We start from the raw sequence: 15,177 nt of genomic DNA on the forward strand, positions 1-15,177 counted from the left end.
ACTGCTTTTGTGCTCTCAGGTGAATTTTAGCTATCAGTGTAATCAGAAATACAGAGACATTACAAGCTCAAAATCATGTTTTAAAAAGGTGTCTCTACAGAGCTTAGGTCTTCTGGCTCAAGGTCTCCAACTCAGCATTTACATGTTTCTCACCTCTTCTGAGACACTACCAAAGCAATACAGTTAATTAGTTAAACTCTCCAAATTCATAATAACAAAAAGAAAAAGAGAGAAGGGATCCATGGAGAAGATGGAAAGTAGATAAAAGGATGGAAATGATTAAGCCAAAATGAGATGCAAAATCTATAACACAAAAGCCTGGAACACATAGACAAATCTACATGTTAAATGAGACTTGAAGAGAACCACAGAGGGTGGGAGTGAAAACACTGTGAAAGGAGAAATTAATTCCTTCAAAATATAGTGGAAATCATAGTTTCCCTATCAATTCCTGCCTCATCCCAACTTGTGCAGACCAGGAGTTTACTGCCAGGAAGCACGTTGGAGAGTTATTCTCTCAAAAACTGTCAAATAGTTTGGGAAACTAGGACCCCTAAGATGGATATTGTCATCCTAGAATAAAGCACTGAAAATGCTGGCGTCTTTGAGAACCTCAAGGGTAAGGCCAGCTTTTTGCTCACTGATGCTAAAGCATCTTTTGACTGTCTTCAGTTTTCCTCTTTGTCGTCATAATCTCTCAATGTAAAATATAAAAAAACAAATTAAGACAACTAGATATTTGAAGAAGGCCTCCAGCATGACAGATTAAGACCTTGATAAAACTGACTTCAAAAGAAGCAAGTATTTATGGAAGTAAAAAGGACATTTAAAAAAAAATCAATAAAACCCACCTCTACTTAGAAATATGTGAAAGAAGAAGAATATGTGAAAGAAGAAGTAATATGTGAAAGAAGAAGAATCAACAATAAGAAACAACTGAAAAAACTGCATGAAGAAAGGTTAGAATTGTTTTAAGCATGATTTATTTTATTTTATTTTATTACTCAAAAGAATTTATCACATCTATAGTCGTATAACGATCATAACAATCCAGTTTCACAGGATTTCCATCCCATAACGCAAGCACATCCCCCCACACCCCAAACTGTCTCCTCCGGAGACCATAAGTTTTTCAATGTCTATGAGTCAGTGTCTGTTCTGCAAAGAAGTTCATCAGTCTGTCCTTTTTTCAGATTCCACATGTCAGTGAAAGCATTCGATGTTGGTGTCTCACTGTATGGCTGACTTCACTTAGTATGATAATTTCTAGGTCCATCCATGTTGCTAAAACTGCTGGTATTTCATTTCTTTTAATGGCTGAGTAATATTCCATTGTGTATATGTTCCACTCATTCTTGACCCACTCCTTTGTCGATGGACATTTAGGTTGTTTCCATGTCTTGGCTGTTGCAAATAGTGCTGCAGTGAACATTGGAGTACATGTGTCTTTGCCAGTCATGGTTTTCTCTGAATAGATGCCCAGGAGTGGGATTGCTGGATCAAATGGTAGTTCTATGTTTAGTTTTCTGAGGAATCTCCATACTGCTTTCCACAGTGGTTGTGCCAATTTACAATCCCACCAACAGTGACATCGGGTTCCTTTTTCTCCACACCCTCTCCAGCACTTACTGTTTGAAGACTTTTTGATGATGGCTGGTGTAAGTTTAAATAGAACACTGAGAAAATAAAATGAGGACCTCACCAAGAGCTTAAGGTAAAGGACATAAAATGTTAAAATTCAATATCTGACTAGCTAATTTTCAAGAGAAAAAAAAATGTAGGGAAGAAAACAATAAAAATTATAAAAGAAATAATTGAAGAAATTTCCCCAAATCTGAAATAGATTACTTTAAATATGTTTTTACATTTAAAGGACCCTTTAAGTGCCTTTTAGCAGGAATTTGTGAAAGACATACGCCTGGAAATATTATCAGTTACTAAAGCACTGAATATATCAAAATAAGATCCTACAAAGTTTCACAGAGAAAAACAAAACAAAATATTGCCTATAAAGAAACAAGAATCAGTCTTGCATCTATTTTTTTCACAAAAATAATATATCCTAGAAGACAGAGGACAATATTTTTTAAAGGATGGAGAGAAGGGTATATTTAATAAACTGAAATCATTTTAGCCAAATCATGAATCAAGCATGAGTATGAAGACAGGGGATTTTTTTTTTTTTTAAGATTTATAAACTTTATCTTACAAGCATCCTCCATGAGGAAAGTTTTGAAGGTAGAGACTAGTAAAGCAAGGCTGGGAAATAAGAAAGAAAAAGATGTGTCCAAGAAGTGCTAGACTTGCTTAAGAGCCCAATTAAAAAAAATTCTTAGCCATGCAGGAGGCCTACAATTAATCCTTCCAAATTTGATCTGGAAGCCAGTTGCTTCTAAGAAGAATGTTTTCAATATAAGGGAAGAGTAGAGTACAAAAGAAAGTTAGAATTTGTAGAACTTGGAAGATACTAGAAATAAATGTGGTATTGATTTTGTATCTCAATAAGAAAAATAGAGAGCAATCTCAAATTCCAGGAAAAACAAAAACATGTCCAAGAAAAATATGATCTAAGTATGAAACAAAAATAGAATAAGAACTATTATAAACAATTGATAGACAAGAATGGAAGGGAAATACTTTTCTTTGATGTTAGAAATACCAGTTTTTGTGTATGGCATAAGGCTCATAACAGCACAGCAGAATTGAAGGAAGGAAAGGTAAAAATAGCACACTGCTTCATCTTCTGTAAAAAATACTCACCTGGTCATCATTATGCAAATGCTGTTTATTGGCTATCAACTTTTAGAATCAAGGTGAAGAACTTAGAGAACAGAAATAGGATGTGACAGGAGTTGGACGTAGAGCTTGAGTAGAGGAGAGGTTACGTTTTCAGAAAATTAGTGTTCTCCTCTTAAAAAGCAGCAAATCAAAAGACACCATGAATTTTTGATGAATTGAACTCTAAGTAAACGAAGTTATGCATGTGGTTACAAAGATATCCATTAAAATAACTAAAATCAGTGACATAATCAAAATACAGGAGTAGAGGGAAGAGTCATTAAGGTATTTGAGGAAACTAAATTTTTATCTGTTGGAACAGGAATATATGAACATCAGTAAGTGGTGATATTTTCGTAATTTGAAAATAATCACAAAATACTGATAACAGAAATATTTTGAAGTAATTGTATTGCCTGTAAGAGTCGGTTCTGTCATTAAGGGGCTGGGAGAGATAGTTACTCTTTTCTCATCCCTTTTGTGCTCTTCCATTTTTATACTACACAGCATGAATTCATTTTTTTTTTTTAATGTACTAAAACAAGAGTATTCTGGCAGCCTAGCAGTTAAGGATCCAGTGTTATCGCTGCTGTGGCTCTAGTCACTTTTGTGGCACAGGTTTGATCCCCGGCCTGGAAAATTTCATGTGCTTCGGGCATAGCCAAAAAAAAAAAATGTAATAAAACATAAGTAGGGAGTTCCCATTGTGGTGCAGTGGAAACAAATCTGACTAGACTCCATGCAGATGCTGGTTTAATCCCTGGCCTCACTCAGTGGGTGGGAAATCCAGCCTTGCTGTGAGCTGCAGTGTGGGTCGCAGAAGTGGGTTGGATCCCATGCTGCTGTGGCTGTGGCATAGGCCCATAGCTATAGCTCTGATTCAGTCCCTAGCCTGGGAACTTCCAGATGCCATAGGTATGGGCCTAGAAAGCAAGCAAAAAAAAAAAAAAAAAAAGTAGTATGGAGTATTTAAACAAATAAGCAAATATATGAACTTGAACATTCAGCCATATTAACAATACAATTTTGTTCAGCCACTTAATTTTTTACCCTTGACAACTTCACAGATGTCAGTTACCAGTAGAAACCTTCCAACTATTCCAACATCCTGCAAATGATTGATTTTTTTTCATTTTTAATGACTTCCAAGGGAGACAATAGATTTTTAAATCAAAATTCATGTCAATATTTTGGTCATCTTATTAAGCACAAAAAAACCTCCCACAGAATCTATTCTCTTTCTATCACACTTTCCCTATTCTTAAACCGTTTTTGTCTCTTGAATAATACAATACTATTTACCTTGCCTTCTACCTTTCTGAGGAGTGTCAGTAAAAATCCATGTCCACTATTGCAATGGAACTTGAATGCCTTGTTGACAGGGGCTGGCATCATATGTTGATACTAAGAAGGTAAAATTCTTAAATATATAATAACCTTCATATTTTAAATCATAACATGTACATTTATTCTCTGCTTTATTTGTTTTACCTCAATTCTAGATCATTTGGGCTCATCTTGAAAATTTTATTTTTATGCCCTTTAGCTAAGTCAAATTTATATTTCTGGAATGTAGTTCATTAATTCTAAAACACTGTCAATTTTCAGAAGTGTTTTTGACATGTCCTCATGTTGTGGGAAATGTCTAGGGGAAAGCTAAAGGAAAAAAACAGAAAACATACTTGGAGTGGATTTTTTTTATTACTTATTATGGTTAATCATTTAAAAGTTTTTACGCTTTAATCAAACAGGAAAGCATGATTTTATTTAGACTATGATTTTTAGTTGCTCCATTATTTATTATAAAAGAGGAATACATGGAGAATTCTAAGAGCTATGTACTTTCTGTGTCAATTAAAAGAAAGCATTTTGTTTTCTTAATTTAGAATAGATATTAATTCATTAAAGTATTGAAATGTGAGTATAATAGTTTTGTTCCTTTGGTAAACAACCTATTAAAGGGAAATGAACCTAAATCCTGAGCGGTTGAGAATCTGTCAGTGGTTTTCTTTCCTCGAATTTTGAAAGTTAATTATTTTTATTTCCCACTGGTTCTTTTTTAAAACTGCTGTACTTCTTTCCACGATTATTTTACTGAGAACATCATTCTTCATTTTAAAATCCCTTAAGGGAAAAAAGACTCCTCTATAGGGATTGTTTTAAATTTAGTATCTTATGTAGATGGAAATGAAGATTTGGTGTAAGGACGTGAGGACGAAGTAGGAGAAAACAGACTTTCAGTTTCCTTTATTCTAACATCCTTGGTTAAATGGTATTCTGCCCTGCCCTCTCTAACCTGGATTGTGGCAACAGACTCAAGCTACTAAGTAGCTTGCCCACTGCCAGTGCCTTCCCAAACATGGCCTACCCACTTCACGCTCTTACCAGACTTAATTATCTATTTTAAGAAAACAACTATATCATACTCCTGTGTAAAAATGTGTTAGCTTACAAATGAGAATGGGGCAAATCCCCATTTTTCTAGCAAAGTGAACAAGGCCCTATAGGGTCTATCACCAGCTGCCTCGACGTCATTGCTATTTCCACTCACACCAGCTTTCTCAAAAGATCTGTTTGTGCTTTCTCCTCTTCCTTACCATCCACCCATTGCTCAGCACACAGCAATCTGCCTTCCACGTTGGCTATTATACCGAAGTGTCATCAATGACAGTTTTCCTTCCTAAAGCACTTTCCTCTGTCCCTGACTTTACTGGCACAACTTCCGCCTGATTTTTCCTTTTTCCCTGAGATGCTTCCTGTGTGTCTCCTTTGGGTTTATTCAGTTGCAGGCAGCCATTTAAAGGTTGACGTTTCCTCCAAACTTAGGGCTCAGCTTTCTCCTCTTTTTCTTCTCTGGTCTCTGACCTCTTCCGAGTTGATTGTATCCACATCTGCAGAACAATGACCATGTTTATGCAGATGAGTCAGAAATCAGCCTCTGGACACTAGGAATCAAACTGCCCACTTGATACAGGTCCATGAATGTTGCAAAAGGTGTTCAAACTCAACTGTCCACAACCCAAATCATCAATTTCAAAGTCTAGTCTATTTAGTGTATGTTGCTACTTTCTGTCCTGTTTTAAAAAGAAAAATGCTTCAGAGCCAGGATTCATACATTTCCCTCATCATGCTCTACTCCCTGAGCTAGTAAATTAAAGATTTTGTTATCATTCATAATTATCTATCCAATCATTTGCAAACTGCAGGTCTCGAGTTTTGATATAAATTAAATGGGCCAGTACCATCATTTCTTTTCTTTTAATGAAAAAGAATGTAGTGAACTAAAGCCGAAAGAGATCAGTGTCAATTTTAAGTCACAAAAGTGTATTTTCAGTGTAGATTTATATGTGTATGCGCACACTGGGTTGAAATGTAAAATATAAATGTCTTTATTCTAGAACACGATCAAAATTTTGTTTCTTCTGCACGCTTCTGTCCACCACCACCATTCTAATCCAAGTTGCCAACAGATCTCTTCATAGACCAATAAAATAACCTCATAGATTTACACTATAATCTTAGCACAGCGCCTGGGACATATGATCCACTCACCTTCACAGGCTGTACTTAATCACATGCAGCTTATCTCCATTCTGTAAATATTTGTGTCCTGAGTTGTTGCCAGGGGCTGAAGTTGGACCCTTTAAGGGCCTGAAAGTAGGCTCTTGTCTAACACTTGGAAATGAATTGTCTGAGGAGATGTATGTACCGACAAGGCAAGAGACTTTATTGAAAAGGGGCACTGGAGCAGAGGCAGCAGGATAAGAGAACCCAGGAGGACTGCTCTGCCTCATGGCTGGTAGGCTCAGGTTTTGTGGAGGTGGCGTTAGTTTCTGGATTGTCTCTGGCCAGTCATCTTGCTTGTGCACATATTTGATCCGACCCAGGGTCCCTCCTGGTGGTGGGTGCATTCCTCAGCCAAGATGGTTTCTAGTGCAGGATTTCTGGGAGGTTGGCGGGACATACTCTGGGCTTGTGTCCCCCTCCCTCCTTTTGGCCCCTCCTGAATTCCTCCGTTTGGTTTTGGCAGCAGCTTGTCAGTGCCCTTTTCCTTATCGGGTCCTCCCGTCTTTAGACAACTCATGCAAACAGTTGCTATGATGCCTGGCCAAGACAGGCAGTTTTGGTCAGCTGTTCCCTAACAAATATACTCATCAATGCTGTTTCTGCAATTTTGCTTTTTAAAGTTTGTATTTGTTTATTTATTTATTTTTTAGAGTAGAAGATTTTTTTTTTTGTCTTTTTGTGTTTTTCTTGAGCCACTCCCTCGGCATATGGAGGTTCCCAGGCTAGGGGTCGAATTGGAGTTGTAGCCACCAGCCTACACACCAGAGCAACAGCAACGCGAGATCCGAGCCGCATCTGCGACGTACACCACAGCTCACGGCAACACCGGATCCTTTAACCCACTGAGCAAGGGCAGGAATGGAACCCGCAACCTCATGGTTCCTAGTTGGATTCGTTAACCACTGCCCCATGACGGGAACTCCTAGAGTAGAAGATTTATTCAGGAAGATACACACTCCATAGACAGAGTAAATAGGCCATCCCAGAAGGCAAAAGACCCCAGAGCATGGGGTTGTTAGTTTTTATGGGCTAGGTAACTTCATAGCCTAATGAAAGGGAGGGTTATTCCAACTATTTGGGGGAATGGACAAGGATTTCCAGGATTTGGAAATTTTTTTGCCCTTTATGGTCCACCTCAGAACTGTCATGGCTCCCATGGTTGTGTCATTGAGCACACTGATATATTACAATGAAAGTATAACGAGGCTCAATGTCCACTGGAAGTTGAACCTCTGGCCATCTTGGTCTGTTGCTTCCATTTTAAATGCCAGGTTCCCTTCTTACATGACTGAAAATCTGTTAGGGCAAAACCCAATCTGGTCCTGGTCAGCAGTATATCTGGTACAACATCCAGCAGAGAATAAATGCTTCACGTGTAGCGTTTGAGTGAGTGTACAAAGGAATAAATACCTGAGTAAAGTGGTGTTAGAATACTGAAACATTTGAAGAGAGTCACAACTATGTACTTGACAGCACAATTAAACAGCTGGTGGTTTGATGGTCGGTCTATTTTGTTTGAATTAAACCGATTTGCTCCAAGAGAGTTTGTATGTCTTGCTAATCTACACCTAAAATTTAAAACTCATGCTTCTCTTGGAAAATCAACTGATTTGCTAAATACCTCGGTGGAAAATCTTATAAATGCATAAAATATTTCTCATGTGATTTTATAAACTTTCTTATGTCAAAATTTGATTGTAGTACTTTTTTCTTTCTAAAGACAATATGTGTGTCATTTAAAAGCTTTTTGTTTCTCCCCTAAAAGATCTTATATTTCTGTTTTACTTATATTCTGCCTTTCAAAACCATTACATTAACCTTCACGTTTTAATAACTTTTAATACTAAGACTGAGCGACATAATTTGAGCATTAGAAGCACATAGTATTCTAGATGTTATGATTTTACCACATAAAAGAAGGAATAAAGTATCCTGAACAATTTTACTTTTAGTCTAGTTCTAAAGCAGCCTTCCTGGATTGTAATGAGGAAGGGTTCAAAGACACTTAAGGCCAAGTTTGATGTCACTTAAACTTCACGGATTTAAGACTGAATTAAATTCAAATCTTCCCATAGTAAATTATGCTTTTATTTTGCCACTTCAAAAGTTACTTTATATATTTAAATAATTTTTTGCAGATAGGTATATCAAGGTACATTTAATTTTTAAAATAACTGTAAAAAATTGAGGAATATTTCTGAACATTAATTAGCTCTTGCAAAACCAGTTGTTAGTTGTAAATAAAGAAAAACATATGTGTGTAATTTTCCTTATTCTCTGCATGGATTTAAGAATCATTATTTTATTATACTGTGTTATATATCATGTCCTGACAGTGATCCTATCATCTTAGGAAGTCTACAACAGACTAAAGAATAGAAGAATCTATTTGTACAGTAGTGGTAACTTTCAGTGTGTCTGTTTTGTCTTTGTATCTGTTCTTGTATCCACAAAACAGTAGTGATTCTAGCTTAAGTGAACAATAGGAATTCAGGAACATTAAGCTCTCTTTAAAAGATGCAAACTAATGGACTCTTTGTTTACCGTGTGCCAGTTCAGTAATTTGGTCAAATGTGTTTCCAACCTTTATGCTTGACCCATTTGTGTCTACCTCCTGCTGTATCCCAAGTGCCCTCTGTTTTATTATTTGCTTTGATTTTGTTTTTTAAATAAAATGCTGTCTACTACTCTCCCTTTTAAATTATCCAGTGGCTCCCTAAAGCTTCCATGATCAGGTTCAAGTTTCTTACATGATATATAAAGTTTCTAACTGTATGGCCCCAATTTTTTATCTCTTACTAATCCTCATCATACATTCTGTATTCCTTTCAATGCAAATCCTACTTATCTCCCCAAAGAGTTCTTCGTCTTTGCCTTTGTACATGGTCTTTGTGGAATGCCCACTCCTCTTCCACATTATGCATCCTGCTTAATCCTCAAGGGTCAGTAATGATCTTTCCTCCTCTCTGGACCTTTTCCATGTGTCTCCAGCAGCCAGGCTCCGTGATCACAAGTTCTTCCTCTGTTCTCCACAGCCCTTTACCATCAAATCCTTTACAGCATACTCATTGCATTATGTGTATCCATGGAATTGCCCCACATTACAGTTTTGTATCAATGTGTCTTTCTCTTTCTGTTGCAAATTCCTTGAGGGTAGAGAATTTGCATTATTCATTTTATATCTAAAATACCCTGTTTCTTTTCATGTAATGATGAATAAGTCTTTAGTGAGTTGAATTATGAGAGAAAAGAAAAAACGGACTTGAAAAGTACACAGGATTATATCTTATTTCTCACCATTTTTCATAACTTCTGCCTGTATTTTATCAATAACCTGGGCCTTGAATATACTTGACTGGAAGATATGAGTATGACTCTTGGGGAGGCTTGAAACAAATTAAACTTCTAATTGTTTGTTTACATTGTTCTATTTGATCATCACAATTTAGTCTCCAACATGGAGAAAAAAAGGAATTTCATCTATGTGACAAATGATTAAGCAAGAGATAAATGGGATTTGTTAATAATGAGATTTGTTAATAATCTGTTAAAACATGATGAATTTTTACTGTCTGTCATAGTAACAAAAATGAAATAAGTTGTATTCCTAGGGTTTACTTATAAATTAAACACATCATTACCACTTTATTTTCTTATCTCATCTCTTTAAGAAAAACGTGTTGCTTTAAAATGATCTATCAGTATGATTTTATATTGAAAGAACAATAAAATTACTCTTAATGCAAATAGGGTTTTCATTGTAATGGCTACTATAAAGACCGTTTCTCATTCACCACAGGGTGTGTGGCGCAGACTTTTAATACAGCCAGTGTCACTAAGAAGTTGAAAATGTAGTACTACAAAATCAGTGGAAAACAAACAGAAGTGTCTATCCTCTTTTCTTTGTCCAACATGTCTGGGTATTAGTATTGAAGAAGCTCTATAACAAGTTGCAAATTATGTGTGAAACGAATCAGCTCTGCTCATCATATAAGCAGAGAGTATAAAGTTACTTATGCAAATATAGTTCTGCTGTGTTAATTGCCATAGGACTCAGATCACATATGGCAGAAAGATGACCCAATTTAGATGACTTACACACTGATGTCACACAGAACTCCCTCTAGATGTCCCTATAATATGGGGATTGTTATTAGTCTCAATTTTAAAGATGAGGAAATTGAGGCCCAGAAAAACTAAATAACATGGCTGAGCTGATAAGAGGCACCTTCAGGGTCAGCCCTAAGCATGCTGCCTCTGGAGCCTGTCCTGCACCGACTGTCACACACAGCTTCTGACCACCTCTACAAGATGCACCTTTCATGATGTGTGAGGCAGTGGGTGCAGTGGGTAGAGACATATCGTGATGGCTGCATTCACACCTACCGTATTCTAACAGATTGGCTGTGGAAAATACCATTAATAAATGAACCCAGTTGGGACCCACCTTGGAGCAGATCGCTCATATCTTCAGAGAGCAGACAGCCATGCCTCACTCCAAGTTTTGCCTCTAAGGAGACTGTCCAGCTGTCGCCCACAATTTGTATACTCTATAAAAGGGGATTTTTCTCATTTCACAGAATCGCTATTTTTTAGTCAGATCATCCCAAGTACCCCTCAAAATTGATGACAGTCTGTCCATCTATGGCACATAACTTCAGAGACAGAAAGAAAATATATTTTGTATGTATTGTTAAGACATTTCCTTTCCTCCTGCTACTCTCTCTGTAGCCCAGGAAGCCAAGAGCAACTGCCCAGAGCACTTTCCTCCACACTTTTCATCCGAAGCAGTGTCCATCCTCACAGCCTCGTCTAGAGTCTCCCCTCTTTTGGTCATCCAATACCCAGTGTCCTGCTAAGTACCAAGAAAAAGAAAGAAAAATCTTGCAGCCTGCCATGTGCTAAATAGTTTCACATACTTTGAGGAATCCAAATATTGAAAAGCTTCTTGATTAACTCAGTAGCACACTTTGGCAGAACCAAATTGGAATTCAGGCCAGCCTAACCCCAATTTGCTTTCCATAGTTCCACAAGAAATCACCCTTTAAAGGTGGGCAATTTATATAAAATATGAAGGATTTATAGGTCAAATTTATTTGTTCTATTAAAAATAAAAACCATTCCATTATGTTTAATAGGAGAACCTGTATATTCCTTCAGTTTAGATTTACCACTGGTATAGAATAAAATAATGTGTATTAGTTAGTCAGCACTGCTTTTTAGCCTCTAGCATGTAAATATCTAAGATTATTTAATATATTACAACTCAGAGTCTATTTTCTTATCTTTTATTCGTCATCTTTGTATAGCAAATTCATAGAATGGCCTCTTCTTTTTTTTTGCTGGGGGGGGAAGACCGTCAAGATAAGGTAATTCCTCCCATGTTACAGACAATGAATTTGAAGCAAAACATTGGAAATTGCTTGCTGAAGCTGTAGAGCAGTGACTAAAGGTAGATGGTGGCATCCATTACCACACACACCCACCAGTGCTGGGGCATGCCAGCCCACTGGGTGTGGGTCTAAGGAGATGGTAAGGATCTCGTGGCACTTGTCTTTACCCTATAAAACGTTCCTTTCTCTTGACTAAAGAACCACCTCTCTTTTGGAGTTAAACTGGGAAGAAGTAAACCTTAGAGCAGCCAAACATTGACATTTTCTCACAAAAGTCTCTAGGTGTTCCAAAGAGCAGTCTGCTGTGCTGAGTGGCCTGAGTTGTGGGCCCTGGGGTGCCAACCTCACGCAGACGTATTGGGCAGCTCTTAGAATGAACACCCTCCAGAACCCACGGGCTTGAGTCTGTAGCTAAGTTGCTTAAATAAACACATGGACCTAGAGACACAGATCATGCTTTCCTCCTACTCTGCCAGTTAGATAGTGATTCAAGTTAATGTGCTAATGATAACAAAGACTTAACGTTTCATGGTGTTCAATAAAGTCCATATTTTTACAGGGACTTCTCTGCTGGGGGGAGGGGGAGGGAGTGGGATAGACTGGGAATCTGGTGTTAATAAATGCAAACTATTGCCTTTGGAATGGATAAGCAATGAGGTCCTGCTGTATAGCACTGAGAACTATATCCAGTCACTTATGATGGAGCATGATGGAGGATAAAGTGAGAAAAAGAATGTGTGTGTATATATATATGTATGTGTGACTGGATCACTTTGCTGTACATTAGAAAATTGACAGAACACTATAAATCAGCTATAATGGAAAAAATAAAAATCATTAAAAAAAATAATGTAGAGGTCGTGTGGGAGGCCAGGCTCTGCCATTTTCAACTTTATATATATTTAATGCAAGAGTTGATTATAGGAGGTGATGGTGTCCATGTGTGGTTGACATACGTACAGAATTCAAAATTATGGCCACACATACACACACTTCTTATAATTATCAACTCTTTCTTAAAACCCCCTATAAAATATTGCTCAAAATAATGTATGAAGAGGTAGGTATGTAAATGGAAGTAATCTAAGTGATGGTAGAAATAATAGAAATAATAGTTGCTACTATTATTATGTTATTAGAAACACTTCTCCTTTAAAGACTATACAAAAGGATGCTATAATTTTGTGCGTATTTTAAGTCAAGGCTTTTCTTCACCATAGTAAGGTGCAGACCTCAGTGGTTAAATTACGGCATTTCACATGGCTGGATATACATCACAGGGAGAAAAAAAAGATCCGTGAAGTTTAATGCTAACCAATAATATTTGTATCACATTATCACTTTAAAATGATTTTATTCACAGTAATTTAACAATAACATATTCAAAAATATTTCAAGCATGCTTAAAAATATAGGTAGGCACCAATATAAAAAGTGATCAGATCTGTCCAATTTCAGTGTTTATTTCTTTATGATTTCAAACTTTACATGTAATACCTTATAAAGTATTGAAATATATAGGTGTTATACCGGAAATGTCATAAAGTATGATTGCTATCCTGAGATTCTTAGCACTTGAGTTTGGGAGAAATACGCATAAAAGAGAAAGAAAATATGCATAAAAGAGATGGGTATGTAATTCATCATGAGAGGGATACAGTGGAATATTAGAAGTATATACCACGTGTAGCGAGGCAGCACGTGAGTTGCAGTCTACTCTCCTCCATCAACAATGAAGAGTAAATGACTGAGCAGGGTGTGAAAGGATTTGTAAAAGGTCATCTGAAGGCGTAAAGAGAATAAACCTTTCATGTATTTCAGAGGTAGTAGCATTGCTTTGATTTGTGAAGCAGTGTGCCTAAACTGAATGAAATAGTACATAGTTCAAAATAATTGAACCACTGAGTACGTGAGGTGCCGTGGGGATATGAAATTGATCATGTAGGCTGGGGCTATTCTCTGTTTTATGATTATGATTACTAAAATAAGGTTTGAACTTTATCTCATAGTGGGGAGCTCTTAAAGACTCTTTTTTTTTTTTTTGTCTTTTTGCCTTTTCTAGGGCCGCTCCTGCAGCACATGGAGGTTCCCAGGCTAGGGGTCCAATTGGAGCTGTAGCCGCCGGCCCATGCCAGAGCCACAGCAACGCTGGATCCCAGCCGCGTCTGCGACCTACACCACAGCTCACGGCAATGCCAGATCCTTAACCCACTGAGTGAGGCCAGGGATCGAACCCGCAACCTCATGGTTCCTAGTCGGAGTCATTAACCACTGAGCCACGACGGGAACTCCAAGACTCTTAAGCAGAGGAGTGCATGATCACCTTTGACTTTAGAAGGACCATCCTAGTAGCTTGTTGACAATGATGAAATTAGAGAAGAGACATTTCGTTGTAAAGCAGAAAATGAGGCATAGAGGAAGACATAGATTGTATAGATGTTAAGGAAGTGCCCTTGAAACCTTTAGCAATTATCTGTCTTAAAAATTTATGGCAGCCTGGGGGGTGTTTGGCTAGACTAGAAAAAAATAGAAATGCAGTAAGTGTGGGAAGAAAATGAACATTGGACTGGGTGTGAAAATCAGTTAGAATACATTGTATTTGAAACAACATTCAGTGGAGAACCTGGTAGAGCTTTGGGATATATGGATCTGGAGTTAAGGAGAGAGGTTTAACCTGAAATCACAGTTTTTGAAATCATAAGCATCAGTGGAAATAAACACTAGTGCTTTCGTCAGGATCATCCTGAGTGGATGAAATGGATTCAGCCGTCCTGCTCCGAAACAGTCTGAAGCACTTTGGTTGATAGCTTTTGGTTGATACATGAACTTCTTGCCTCAGATGTTGGAGCACCAAGCGCCTCAGCTATTTCCTGCTTTCACACTGAGTAAGAGGTGTTCTTTTCCTTTGTTATTTTGATACTTAATGTGTGTTGTAAGATTGCATCTCATCTTTGAATCCCTTGCTTGATTAATGTGAAAAATCTTCTTTGACAGAGCAAGGATTTTAAACCAAATCCAACACATCTTATATTGTTGTCTCTCCAATCATGTCTGAGACTTTTTCACTTGTAGATTCCTCAGAAAGAACCCAGGAGAAAAATATTCTCTGATATTTACAATTTCATGATAATTACTTCTTAATTGGGCTAACTGTAAGGTCCAAGTAGAGTTTCTTTTCTTGAGTGTCTAAAATATGTTACACCATTGTCTTCTGGCTTCCATGTCGAAAAGAATGGTAACAATCTGATTTTCTTTCGCATTTAACTAGTTTGGTCTTTTCTGCCTAAGACCAGAGGATTCTATTTGGCTTTCTCTTTGAAGTTTAATTATTTTGCCGTAACATTTTTCAGTGTTGGCGCTAATAGATAAACATTCCCAGGAATACAATGTGTCCTTTCATTGTGAATTTTCAAGTCCTCTTTTATTTTTGGTAAGTTTT

Source organism: Phacochoerus africanus, chromosome 12 (assembly GCF_016906955.1).
Source record: "Phacochoerus africanus isolate WHEZ1 chromosome 12, ROS_Pafr_v1, whole genome shotgun sequence".
Classification (NCBI taxonomy): Eukaryota; Metazoa; Chordata; class Mammalia; order Artiodactyla; family Suidae; genus Phacochoerus; species Phacochoerus africanus.